Below are 13860 nucleotides of genomic sequence, written 5' to 3'. Positions count from 1 at the left end.
TCAGAAGTCTATCTAGTTTTTGTTGAAATTCTTCAGATAAACCTAACGTCAACATCTTCGCAAAATAGTTAATTATAGGGGTGACCATGATTTTGATGGTCTCTACAGGGCTCCACAACATGAGGTATCTGGGTGACCAACCCTCTAATAGGGATTCTATCAGTGTTAGGGCTTCATTATGTTGTTGTGATTCTAGTACATCTGAGTTAAACTCAAGACCCAAATACTTAATAAACTTAGCTTGCCAGGATAGACCAGTGTTTTCGAAGAGGGCACTGAAACTGTGGTTATTCAGACCTAATATTTCAGACTTTTCCTTAGTAAGCTTGTAATTTGCAACTCAGGAGTACTCATCTATGGTCTGTAGAGAAGTGGGGATTGAATGGGATGTACTTTCAGTCATTTTTTAAATATCATTGGCATCGGCCAAAAGCTTTGCAGTAGAATTATTAATAGAGACACCATGGATATGAGGGTTAGATCTGATTTTGTGGAGTAAGGGTTCTAGGCTCAGAATGAATAGAGATGGAGTTAGGGGGCAGCCCTGTCTTGTACCTCTTTCTAGATTGAATGCTTAGGAAAGTAGGCCTTCGGTTCTCACTTTAGCTGAAGGGCCACTATAGAGCAGCATGACCATTTTAGTAAAGGACTCCCCTAAGTTGCATCTCAATAAGGCATCGTGGAGGATCATCCTGGAGACCCTATCAAATTCTTTTTCAGCATCGAGGGTAACTGCAACTGTTCATGTGGGTGCCATCTTGGCCCTTTCAATGACGTGCATAGGGGGCGGGTGTTGTCATTTGAAAGCCTATTCTTCATAAAACTCTCATGCGAGTGATTATTCAATCGAGAGAGGAGAGGTTCAAGTCTCTTGTATGAGACTTTGGCATAGATCTATGCATCTAGGTTAATTTGGAAGCTTGGTCTATAATCCTTTACTTGTGTTGGGCCCTGACCACCTTTTAGGATAAATGCTGTTAGAGGGCCAATAGCGTTAGTGCGAGTAAAGGAGCAAATGTTTTGAAGAATGTAGCTGTGTAGTCATCTGGGCATGGGGATTTATTCAGTTTCAAAGAACAAATGGCTAAATCTTGTTCTTCAATCCAGATTGAGGTGCTAAGAGCCAGCTTCTCTTGATCAGTGATGGTCAGAAGGGGGATGTCTTTCAGGTATGCTACACAGGAAGACTTAGAGGTAGCAGAATCATCATTGTATTGGGATTGGTAGAAGTCTTAGAGGATTTCTAATATTTTTGGGGGACTAGCATGGGTGACATTTGTTTTGTATCTGAAGGAGTTGATCACCTTTTGATTCTGTTTGCGCTTTATATAGGTGGGTAGGATTTTGCCTGCTTTATTTGCCTCACATAGTATATTTGTTGAGCCATACTTCTGCCATCTCGCCGAGGATTCTGTTGTATTCACATGTTTTATTAGTGAGATTGGAGAGAGTTTGGGGGTCCGAACCAGAGATGTGGGCAGCCTCCAGTGACTTATTATAATTTTTCCAGGTCTATCAAGTTTCATTGTGGTCTCTATTTAGTTTGAATTGAATGTTTATTTGGGCACCTCTAACAGTGGCCTTTAACACACCCCAATGTATTGTGGGAGTAGTGCCTGATATTGTGTTTTCCTCCCAGGATTTTATTATGGTCTTTTCAATCACATCCCTGGAGGTGGCATCCTTGATCGATTCATCATTGAATCTCCAAATTTTGCTAGGGGTTCTCACATTTGCCCCAATAAGGGATAGGGTTATAGCTGAGTGGTTGGAGATTTGTCTCATCATATGTCTGTCTGGTCAATTAAGCGGATGTGGGGTTTAGATCAGGGAATCTATTCTGGAGTAGGAATTGTAAGGATTGGAGGGAAAAGTGTAGTCCCTAGTGTCGGGATGCTGAAGCCTCCCAGCATCAAGTACATTGAATCTAGTGCATATTTTGTGGAGTGACTTGTAGGACCTAGAGTGTTGAAGGGGAGATCTGGACTGTTTGTCAATAGTCACATCTAGGGGGAAATTGAGAGCACCACTCATGATAATGAGGTAATCGCTTGGGACATGGCTCAAGGGGAGGATCAGACCCAAGTTCTTAGAGATCAAGGTGGCAACACTTCCCCTGTTTAATTTCTGCAGGAGAGCTGAGGACATGCATGATCCTACTCTTCCCAAAGCCCGTAAGACCTCCATGGGGGGTTTTCGTTACCTGTAGTAGGATTAAATCCAGCTTCCGTTTAAATAACTAGTTTTTGATCTTTTTACATTTATTTGGGTGGTTAAGACCCTTAACGTTTAGAGAGACACATTTTAAGTTACTATCCAGTGAGCAATTATTCATGGTGTAGAGATGAAAGCTTGGCTGTGTGATCGTGGTTGAAGTTTGTGCTGTGGATGAGGTGGGAAGAGATGACTATGAATATCACTCAATCAATCAATCAGGGTCTTGTATAGTGTGACTACTCAACAAGAGAGTCTCAAGACGCTGGAAGATTAGCCTGACATAGGGTTGTGTAGTGAACGATTGATATATGTAAGATTTGGTCAGCAGCAGTGATGTAGCATACAAAAAAAGACCTCTAAGATCATGTGATTCTGACAACAGGTGGAGACATAACAAGTCTCTGAGCTGGAGCCAAAGACAAGAAATGGTGCTCATTAGTCAAGCTGTAAGGGAAGGCAAGTGTAGAGCAACATACATGCCATAAAGCCGACTTAAACATGACTTAGAATACGAATAATAGGAAAGGTAAAAATAAAAATAAAAAGGGGAAGAAAATAACCCTCAGGCCCCTTCATCCACAACCCCCTCCCACCCCACTAATCCCATACACCCCAAACATTGAATATGAGGGAGATGACAATGGGTGAAACCCGTCCTGTGGGCTCAGAACAAACAGCAAACTATATCTGTAGCCTGAAATTCTGCAGACAGAAGGAGAAATTTATGGAGGGAGACAACAAGCTTGATATCTCATCCACTTGCTCTGGTTAATGGAGAGAGTACTTGGAGAGGACACATCATTCCAATGGAGGGACTTAAAAGAAGTAGTATATATAATAGGTATGGAGAGAACAGTAGTCAATGAGCATCGACAAGGTTAGCAGGAATTAGGAAATCATTAGCACTAGGGGTCATCTGTTGTGTGAATTAGGTGATAATGCGAAGAAGTAAGAAAGAGTGTGCCCCATGTGCCGTGGGTAATTGGATGACTGATATATAATCATATTTATCCATGATCTAGGATTGAGTGGCTTTAAAGGAGCGATTATGATATTGAGAACCCCTAATTCATGAAATTTGAAATGAAGAGAGGCTGATCGGAAGGTGTCTGTGGTGCTTGTGGTTGATCTGGGCCTGCGTGCGAGGCATAATGGCGACAAGTGATGAGTTACAAGGGGACAAGGTGGCCTCCAGTAGGGAACCTAAGCCAAGGTAAGACCAAGTACTCTATGCACTGAGTGTACGAGAGAGCATGCAATACTGTAAAACATGTTAGAACATTGTGTAAGATAATAACTCTGTAAGATATTGCAGAGCAATGCACTGTAAGAGGCATCTATAGGCCTAGGCGTTCATCAAAAAAGGATATAGATTCAGAGGTTGTACAATGATGTTAGTCATGGCTTAGATTTGGAAGCAGGCATAGGTCTAGTGTCAGACTAGTCATCTAGGAACAGCTGGAGGTCCTTAGGATCATTGAAGATATTGGTTTCCTTCATTTGTAGAAACTTTGAATTTTGCTGGCCTGATGAACCAAAACTGAAGGTTGGACGCTTTGAATCTGGTGCACAGGGCAAGGAAGCCCTTCCTTGTCTCCACTGTGGATCTGAAGTAATCCTGAGAAACATAGATTTTGTGGCCAATCCAATATATATGATTGTTCATACAGACATGATTGACTATCACGTCTGCATGTTGAAATCTTAACGGATGGCAATCTGGCAAGTGCTGTTCCTGTTATCAGATATGAAGGAGGGCACACAATGTGCTCTTTCAAGCTTGAAGTCCTTTTTGAAGGATAGGTCAGTCTTTTGAGGGATCAATTTTTCTAAGAAGGCAATGCAAGAGTCAGATGAGTCTGCCTTTGACATAGATGTGTCTTTATCATTCCAAGAAATGTGACAGTGTCAACTTATATACATATATGCGTAAACAAAACTTGATCTTAGATAAGATATAGTATATAAGGGCTGCCTTTTACCATTAGTCAAGAGAAGTCCATTGCCCCACATTATTGTGAGCAAAATACTGCCATTGTAAGATCCTGCCTACCAGGAAGTCTGTCATATTGTCCATTCTAATGAAAGCTGATACTAAGCTGAGTGTGCCCTTATGGCATGTATGTGCGCCATATGCGCACACATGCTCATTTCAGGGGTGCATCAGGGTGTCATCATGACACCCTTGCACCTTTGAAATTATTCTCAATTTGCGATTAGCAAATTGCGAATCGCAATTGGAGAATGACTTCCCATTCCTTCCTATGGGCTTCCTGGCCCATAGGAATGAATGGGAAGGTTTTCCTTAATTGCGATTTCGCAATTTGCTAATCGCAATTAAGGAGTATTAAGAATTTGCAAAATATGTGCGAATTTTTGAATACATCCCGTTTTGCAATTCTCAAATAGCGATTCTCCAAAAATCGCTATTTGAGAATCGCAAATACGTTTTTTGATACATATGCCCCCTAGTGATTATTATTAGCATAGACAGCATTTTTCAGAAAAAAACATATTTCCACAGATTGTCTTTCAAAATACCCCTAATTATCTATGTTTACCCCTAAAACATGGAATGTTCCATTTTGTGATATCACATCATGTGGAAGCGATTTTAATGACATTGTTGGTTTAATAAATCTCAAGTTTGATTACAATTACCACAATGTTCCCCAAATGAGGCCATTTAGATGACACAATTATGTTTAAAAAAACCTTCTACACAAGGCCATAATTTATGAATGATTCTATTTTCGAAAGATAGATGTGATCTAGGGTTCTATCTGAGCTGGGTTGGTGAGATAAAAATTACGCTAACCAACGCAAAATATTTTTTCCTAATTAACTTTCCAGTGCAATTTTTGCGCTGGAAAGTACATTAAAAGTAACTCAAAGCAACTCAAAGCATGGTTTTGTGTTACTTAGCGCCAAGGGGGAATTATGTGGTTGGTTACATGAGCGTACCCATGCCTATTGATGAAAAACCCTAGCTGTAAACAATAATGGGTAGGGTTTAGCACCAAGGGTTAACGCCATTACAAAGGAGGCGGTTAAAGGACAAATGTTTTTATTTCTCCTATCTTTTCTGACTTTGCATGTGTGCAGCAGTGTGCGAAGTAAGAAAAGTGTTTAAACTTGTATATGCAAAGTGTTTTGTACAGGAAGGGTTGCTTCCCGTATAAAAATTTATGGAAGACTCAGGCACGCACCCTAGCGCAATAGCATTAGGTGTGTGCTTAGCACACAGCATCTTAAATCAGCTCCGGCGCTAAGGAGAGGGGAGGAGAGAGCCATTCTCTGAAGATATGGCACTATCCTGCTCCCTCCTTGTCACGCAACGCAGCACAGCATTTTTGGCTGCTGCGCTGCATTGAGTGACAGTTTTGAAAATCTGCTCCCAAGTTTATTAATATGCGTAAACCAATTTCAAATAATAAAATAGAGCAGCAGTGCATTTTTTTAGAGGATAATGGAGAGGGTTATAATGTACGCGGAAATATTAAATCAATCTGTCAATTAGTCAATACTCTTCAAAAGTGTGCTTACTTGAATGTGAGTACAAAAAGCTCAGCTTCAGAATAAAGCTCAGTTACAGACTGATTACCAAACCGTCATAATGTAGTGTTACATCAAGTATCATGTGATACAGAAGTCCTCATTCTAGACGTCTAGAATGCTGGATGCTGTAATCTGCCTGGATCGCACATCTGTTCCAATCAAGCAGCACAGGGAATAGATAGTGTTACATCCACATAACTTTTTTGTAAATAAAAAAAAATGTGACCTATCAAACAAAAGTCAAATTTTCGGGAATTAGAATAATCGATTCATAGTTCCCACAATTTTTTTTTATTTTAAATATGTTCTTTTCCAGTAAAAACAACTTAGCTTTCCACAGCTCCCCTTGCTTAAACATGTGTTACTAAAGTTTTATTAAGTTGTCTTCAGGACAACCTCACGTTATTAATCAAATGTGCAAGGTGTTCATGCAATCTTTTTGATGCTTGACCTCGCCTCTGTTTCTTCTTTGGGTTGGCATACTCTGTAAAGCCTAAAGACACCCTTATTTGGTTCTTTCTGCTAGAGATCATGAAGAAGTGCTCCAGAAGTGACACAACAGGTGGCATGCCTGGAAGAGAAGTTCTGACAGATAACATAATAATTGTGATCTACAAAACCCGAGAACAAAGAATTATTTCTATAAATGAATAGGATGCTTTTTACCACATTGACTAAATTTACATTCATAGCAAATGGTGCAGTGTTCAGGATTATTTTGCTTAATTTACGTTTAATGCCCTACCAATACATTTTGCATATTTACTTTTTATGCCGTTTTTATGTACTGGCGAAATAAAGTGATTATGACTGACTGGCATATCTACAGTTTTGACCTCCCCATCTATTGGACTTGTGCAGAGTTGTCAGTTGACATCTAAGAGGGACTCAAACTCCTTGTTTGTTACTTGTTCAGCTACTTCCATGAATTGATAGTTGAAGCCCATCTAGTTCTCCCATGGCAGATGTAAAAACTCCATAACTCCTCCCCAACACATTTTACAGTTACCATTCTTCCAGAAGATCCCAAGTATTATGTCAAAGACAATTAGTCATTAGAGACATAACTCTGAAGCACTAGAGGCTTGAATTTGAAAGCCCAGCCCGAGCTGGAGTTGTATGTGCTCGGTGTCCCAGAGGACGAGGAGTAGGAAACTGCCTGAGTCCTTGGTCTTGGCAAACCTGCTGACTAGAAAGCTAAGCAGATGCTTCGAGGGGCAGTGCACCAGGAGCAATATAATCATCTCGGCCTAGACTTACTATAGCTTTGTGCGGTGTTACTTTTGTAACACAAACCGGATTCAAAGTGTTATGTCTGGTTTACTATGCGATGCAAGTAAGGGATTGCATTGAACATTTTGCCAAAGGAACACAAAGTTGTGCAATGCTTTGAGTAACACTGCAACCACCTATGAGTGCTCACACAAATCCCTTTCTACAAACAATTGTAGACAGGGGTTTGCTCCAAATGTTATGCCTCCTCGAGGTAGGGGCAATGAGGAGAAATGTTTTTGTTTCTCCTCATTCTTCCTCCTTTGCATGCATGCTACATATTGCTGCACTCATACAAAGCAGGAAACGTTTTTAAAGATTAGGTTTTGTACTTGAAGGGTCCCTTTCCACTACTAAAAACCATTCCTTACAGCAGGCAAGCCCTCTTGCACTATGATGCAAGGGTGTGTGCATTGGGCACATGGCATTGGAGTAGTTCAATTTAGGCTCCACCCTTACATGTCACAGAAATTTCCTTATGTACCTACACAAGACACTATATTTACTGTGTGCCAAGACTTTATTATCGTGTGTGATCGTTTAATGCATTAATAAAATTTAACCATTGATAAATTGAAACTTTATAAATGCATGCACTAATGTACAGTTTAAACATGGAGATGTATTTTGTATTTATGTTTGCATTTATACTTTGTTACATTTGCTTTTCTTCTGACAGTCATATTTGAAAGTGTAATCATATATGCCTTTACTCACATTTGCATTTGTTCTGTAGTTACATATGCACAAGTATAATCATGTATTTGAAGTGCTTGTTTAAATGTGTAGTTAAAATTAGCCTGACTAAAGGCCCTAACTAAAATGAATTTTGCTTTGCCAGTTTGTTCTTTTCCTTTATAAGTGCATTCTAAGGTTTCATTAGGTAGAGAAAGGAATATTGTTGTATATACTAGCCTCTTGATTTTAAGGCCGGAAAAGAGACATGTTAGCAGGAAATGTTAAATACCTAGTGAGCAGATGCAGCCCCCTATTCATCGCGTATCAGGAACGTAGAATGCTCAAGGTTGCAGTAACTGTCCAAGTGCTGTGGCGGGGAAATTCAAGTGATGTTGCAAACGAATAACAGGAGAAGTGAAATGATTGGTTCCCAGTGATGTGGGGAGTGATATGATTTTTGTTGAAGTTTTATTGTTTTTTTCTACAAACCATCCTTAGTCTAAGCCTAGACCCTTGATTAGATGTCTTTCCAACTTTTTCATGTTTAGGAGAGAGAATCAGAGTTTTGTCAAGGAACACATATTCCTTTTTTCTCAGTTTTTGTATTGCTGTGATTGTTATTATTTCATATCTTATTCTACTGAGACTGAACCTATTTCAGCTTGCCAGCTGTAAGTCTGTATGTTTTCAATATTCTCTTGATATGAATATATACTGGTTTGATTATTCATTTGTAATAAAACTTCTTACCTTCAACCGCCGATTGCTGAGCCTTTTTGTGGGGCCAAATGGGCTTCAGGAAAGCCTAATTGTTTTATTATTGCTAACTCCGTTTGTGTCTCAATCAATTTGAGAGGCTTACTTAGTATATGGTGCTCACTTATGTTAGGGTAGCACCCTGCAATAATCCAGACTACCTTTATGGTGATTTTAGTGGTCTTAGACAACCTTAGAAAGCTCTCTAAGTGGTACCTGTAGACAGCAGCCTTCAGGCTTAGTCCAGGAGTGAAAAGCAGCTTGTTTTACCAGTACTTAATCTTGTGGTATAGGTTAAGTGAAAAAGAACCACACATTGTAGCTATAAAAAATATGTATCTATTATTAACACTCACTAACACAGTGTATTATCTCCTACCCGGAGATACAACACAATATATACAATACTTTGTCAATAGAATATGTAAATAGCACAGAATACACAGTGGTCCCCAGGGGGAGACCAAATCATATACTAAAATAGTGAAATGCAAACCACGACCGAAGTCGAGAATGGACCAGGAAGACGTAGAAGAGCCGGGGACCCAAGGAACCACCCAAGATGGGTATCTAGGAACCCCACAGAGGTTGTGTGCAGAGTGTGAACACGACCGCATGCTCAATGTTAGTCAATAGGTAAGTCGAAGTTGCAATTTTAAAGGAGAAGGACCCTTCCCAGCGGACCCAGGAGAAACCCTGTGGAAGATGGAAGGTTGGAGAGTCACCCCACTCGTGGATACCCCAGAAAGGTGCGAATTGACATCAGAAACTGCCATGGACCACGATGGAGGACTTTGGAAAATATGCTGCTGAGAAAGAAGGTGAAAGTGTCCGGTGGAACCCATAGATGGTTTCAAGCTGAGAGGTACCTGCAAGTAGAGGGGACAGAGTCTATGCCACTCAGGAGTAACCAGGAGGCACTGAAGACAAATGCCCACCGATGTCGAAGATGCAGGAGAGTTGACGGAGCACTTAAAGTTGCCGCTGTACAGACCAGGGGATGCAGAGCACGTCAGATGTCAAGAGCCAAGGTGTCAGAGTCCGGCAGTGGCACCAACAAACCTTGCCAATGGCAATCAACGTAGGTGAAGAAAAACGTGCGGTGTCGGACCAGCAATGTCCAAGTGACTCACTACTGCTAGGTAAGCCAGAGCAGTGTAGCGGACTCGGACATACAACAGACAGAACTCAGAGTAAGCCGTCATTTGTCTGAGTCCACTACCTGCCCACCAGCCCCTCCCCTGCCCCGCCTCACCACCCCGCAGCACTCCCTCAGCGAGCTGCCACTGGTGGTAACCTATGGCTCCCTGAACTGGTTTGGACTGGAGTATGCAAGGATGGCACCAAATGTGCCCTTCAAGCAGTCTGGGTTGTGCTGGCAAGCACCCCCAACCTCTCCCAATACACTAAGTCCTGTCTGGGAGGTGGTTACACCTCCCTGTGACAGGATACCTATTGTTCTACCTTCCTCTGATCGACATTGGCTCAGCAGCAGGAGGGCAGAATCCTGTCTCTGTTCGGCAGCAGCCATAGTATGCTGTTGGATCTAGAAGACTGATACCGGGAGAACTGAGGGCCTCAAGAAGGACCTTTACAGTGCATGGAATCATACCTCCCACACTGTTTATTGTATGGGGGTATGATTCCAACATGTTTGATACTAAACACAACAGGGTTCATTACAGCCAGTTTAGAGATGGTCAACGTGTAATGACGCGTGGCCACGCTATGTATCTTAATGGATGATGCACTTACAACCTGGGAGAATAGACTCCAAAGGTTGTAGGGGTGTCCTGCTCATGCAGAGGCACCCTTACACTTAGTACCAAGCATCCTGCCTTCAAAATTAAAAGGCCTGCCTTAAGGGTGACTTATAGGTTTGAAGTGCAGTGACCTCAGATATAAGGAAACTTATATCTTTGGTGCACCAGTTTACCCAGGCTGCAATGGCAGGCATGTAGTCACAATTTTAGTGGTCTCCCATGGATAGCATAATGCATGCTTCAGCTCATGGGAGACACCTGGTGTGCCTATGCCCTCGGTACCTTAGTACCATATGCTAAGGACTTATCAGGGTGCACCAATAGCCAATCTGGAGTGTAGCCAAGTACTCACCATGTCCAATTTTCGGAAGAAGCACAGAGACTGGAGTCCTGATTAGCAAGATCCCAGTAAGACTAGTCAATAAAACATAATGACACCAGCAAAAAGTGGGGGTGCCCATGAAAGCAGATCCTACTTTCCTACAGTCAACTTAAAAGGATCCATCAGATAAGAGATTATAAATCATACACCTGCATGTTCTCAGATGGTAGCTTGTCAGATGGGTTAGTGAGTAGGACAGAGGGAGGTATTGTATACAAGTGAGAGCCCAGTCTTGCCCAAACACAGTTCAAGTCCCTAAATATCATGTTTTAGGTAGGAGGATTGGCGGCGTTTCAGCAGGAAGGAAGAGAGTTGTAATAGCGGAGGAGTGAGTAGGAATATAGTTGCATGTTGCAATTGCCTATGTCTAGCTTGCAATCTTTTGCGGAGATTACATGGTATGATGCTGTGATGTTTTAAGTTGTTGTGCAGCTGTGGAATCAGTTAATGCAAAGAAGTTGAAGTGGTTATCGGGCTCAACGTAGCTTAAGATCTTGTGATAGTAATAATGTATCAGTGTATAAAACACTGTGTTGTACTTGTCTGCAAAGTTTTGTGGTGCTAGTCGTGAGGTACCATCAACGGCAAAATTGAGATAGAGACATATACCTTCATGTGACAGTAAGGTGTGGTGGATCCTTTTGTGCAGGGTTGAAGCTACACTAATCCTAGTGATTCCCTGCCGGTCGAGGTTTCACCTGAGAGTGAATCAGAGTAGGACAGAAAGTGTAACTCGGGATTATTTCTTGTGTGACTCAATACTATCAATTCTTTAGTGGAGCAAAGAAAGTAGTGAAATTTTGCTTTGCATTCTTGTGCATATATTTCAATGTTTGCGGAGAATTGTAAAGGAGGGTGATGCCGCTGCTAGGAGCGAGGTGTATATCATAGTGTGCTGCGCTGAGACTGGACGGTTGATGTTAGTGCCGCACTGTTGTTGGTTAAATCATCATAGAGAGCTGCACTGCTATTGGTTGTTGAATCCAAATGAGAGTTGTGAGTAAAGAATTATTTCCTGGTTTGAAATGAAATTCTACTTGTGATTGTTGATAATATTGTTTAAAAAGAACATTTTTAAGGCTATGCGAAATCTGAAAAGAGGAGATTTGAGATACCTGTTCAAGAGAGGGGAAAGGCTCCTCTCGAAGACAAAGCAGGTCATTATATGGCCATAAATTTGGACTTTCACACATGTATTTGGCTACGTCATTGGAATACGATCACTTAAAAAGTACATGCATTGAACTTTGTATGCCATGGCACATTTAATTTTAGAATCATTGAAAACTTGAGAAGGATATTGTACATAATGAAGCTGCCTCCTAGGCCAGCACAGTCTGAAGCACTTAATGCTTCGCTGCACAAATCTCATGTTAGGCAAAAGGAGAAATATCAGGAAAGAGTCCAAAAGACAGTGCGGAGCTACTCCAATGCTAGTTGGGATGCAAAACAATGGCGGTGGAAATCTGATTTCGGAGAGGGAACTAGGCTGTACCCTGTATTGACGTGTGAAGAACCTGAGAAAGAGAACTAAAAGAAAGGGGAGACAAAGGAGGAAAAGACAGGAAACCCAGAGACTACAGGCGAAGACAGTGATAGTGATTAAAGCAATGATTTCCTAGATGGTCTGTTATCAATGCGTCCAACTCCATATAATGATGTGAAACCCAAGGGAATTAATGGTGCAGTTGCCAGTGGAAACTCTGGAATAGCCACTGCACCAGCAAATACGGGAGTAAATCAAAGTCAGAATCTGATGGAAGAGAGTTCTGGAATTAGTGCCCTTGTTAACTCCACTGTTCCCAGGGCCCCAGATGCAATTGATGTTCCCATCACTATTGGTCCTGCAGTTCATTTGTGTGAACCCGATTCGGTAGGAAACATGACACATACTTTTGTGGAAACTGAAAAGATCCTTAGAACCCAAAATCATAACTCTGTCACAACAACCTGAGTAAAATAAAGAGAATTTTTTTAACGTGCACGGGAGCCTCAGAAGGGTGCTGAGTGCTTGAATAGTAGAAGTAAAACACAAACCTTTATAGACCCAGACCACAGCATTTCATTATAATTTGTCGGTGTAACAGGTCATGTCTAGGCCCTCATGTCCCGGTAGGTGGTGAAGAAACATTTTGTGCTCGGTACATTGTTACACAAGAATACGTTGGATATCAACCTGTGTGCACATGAAAAGTCCCCTGTATATAAAAACAGACAGTTAACTATTACAGTTACGCCCAAATGCAATCACAATGGTCTACATTAGTTGATGTGGCTGAATACACTTTTGAGACCTATAGGGCCTGTTGCTAATGCAAGCAGGCAGAAATGTAATAAAATTGAAATTTACTCTTTGTGCAAGCTTTGCAATGTGTCGGTTACAGGCAGCTTACTAAAAGCAAAGCTCTAACTCTTATTTAACGCTGTCACATGATATCAAGCAATTATTATATTTGTATATAATTACTATCATCATTGAATTATCACAATGTCAAATTATACAAAATGGATGCCACCATTGTTATATAAACTTAGCTTCGACATTCCCGCCCTTTTGATAAACAATGATGATGGCATATTCAGGCATACGCATACATTTTAAAATTTCTATTTTTCTCCGTCTTGCTCACTAATAGATGTTGGCAGATATGTGCAGACATAACAATGCATCACATTAATTTCATATATCAGAAATGTACCTTTTGAAAAAATTTGTCCCATCTTTATCAATGGCTATTTATTAGGGGTGGGCGGAATTTGCTAAGTTGCCTTTCGCAAATTTCCACGAAACGGCAAGAAATCTCCGCAAAAACGCAAAATTTTGCGTGCTCGCGGAGATTTTGCTGCGCCTGTCAAAAGTATTGCCTGTAAAGTGGCGCTACTGTGTTTGTGACGTTTTTCACCATAGATGATGGGTTGACATTGACTTCGTATGAACTGGGCTTGTGGTAAATATTAGCTACTGTAGGCAGATGTCTTATTGCACCACCACACCATGGTATGGATTACTTAAAATCTATTGTAGCTAGGGAAGAGGTAATGCCTAAATACTTTGCCTGCAGCTCTGAGACGCCTAGTTATGGAGACCTGGAGATGGTGCACATAGTGTTGTTGATGAGAGGAGCTATGGTTCTGTACGGCTTATAATAGGAGAACCAGGGGGCCTACCTCCTATCTGCCCAAGCAGGTGGAGATCTTGTCTTCCTCATTCTTTGCTTCAGCCATCCGTGGATG

General features: G+C 41.2%; 1 pseudogene; it reads right to left on the bottom strand.

Moving 5' to 3' along the window:
* Positions 1-6161: 6161 nt before the first annotated feature.
* LOC146822712 (divergent protein kinase domain 2A pseudogene) lies at positions 6162-7019 on the bottom strand (annotated as a pseudogene).
* Positions 7020-13860: the final 6841 nt, after the last annotated feature.

Source organism: Triturus cristatus, chromosome 5_2 (assembly GCF_964204655.1).
Source record: "Triturus cristatus chromosome 5_2, aTriCri1.1, whole genome shotgun sequence".
NCBI classification, from domain to species: domain Eukaryota; kingdom Metazoa; phylum Chordata; class Amphibia; order Caudata; family Salamandridae; genus Triturus; species Triturus cristatus.
Note: the sequence above shows the minus strand (reverse complement) of the source record. Positions and strands in the feature narration are given on the sequence as shown.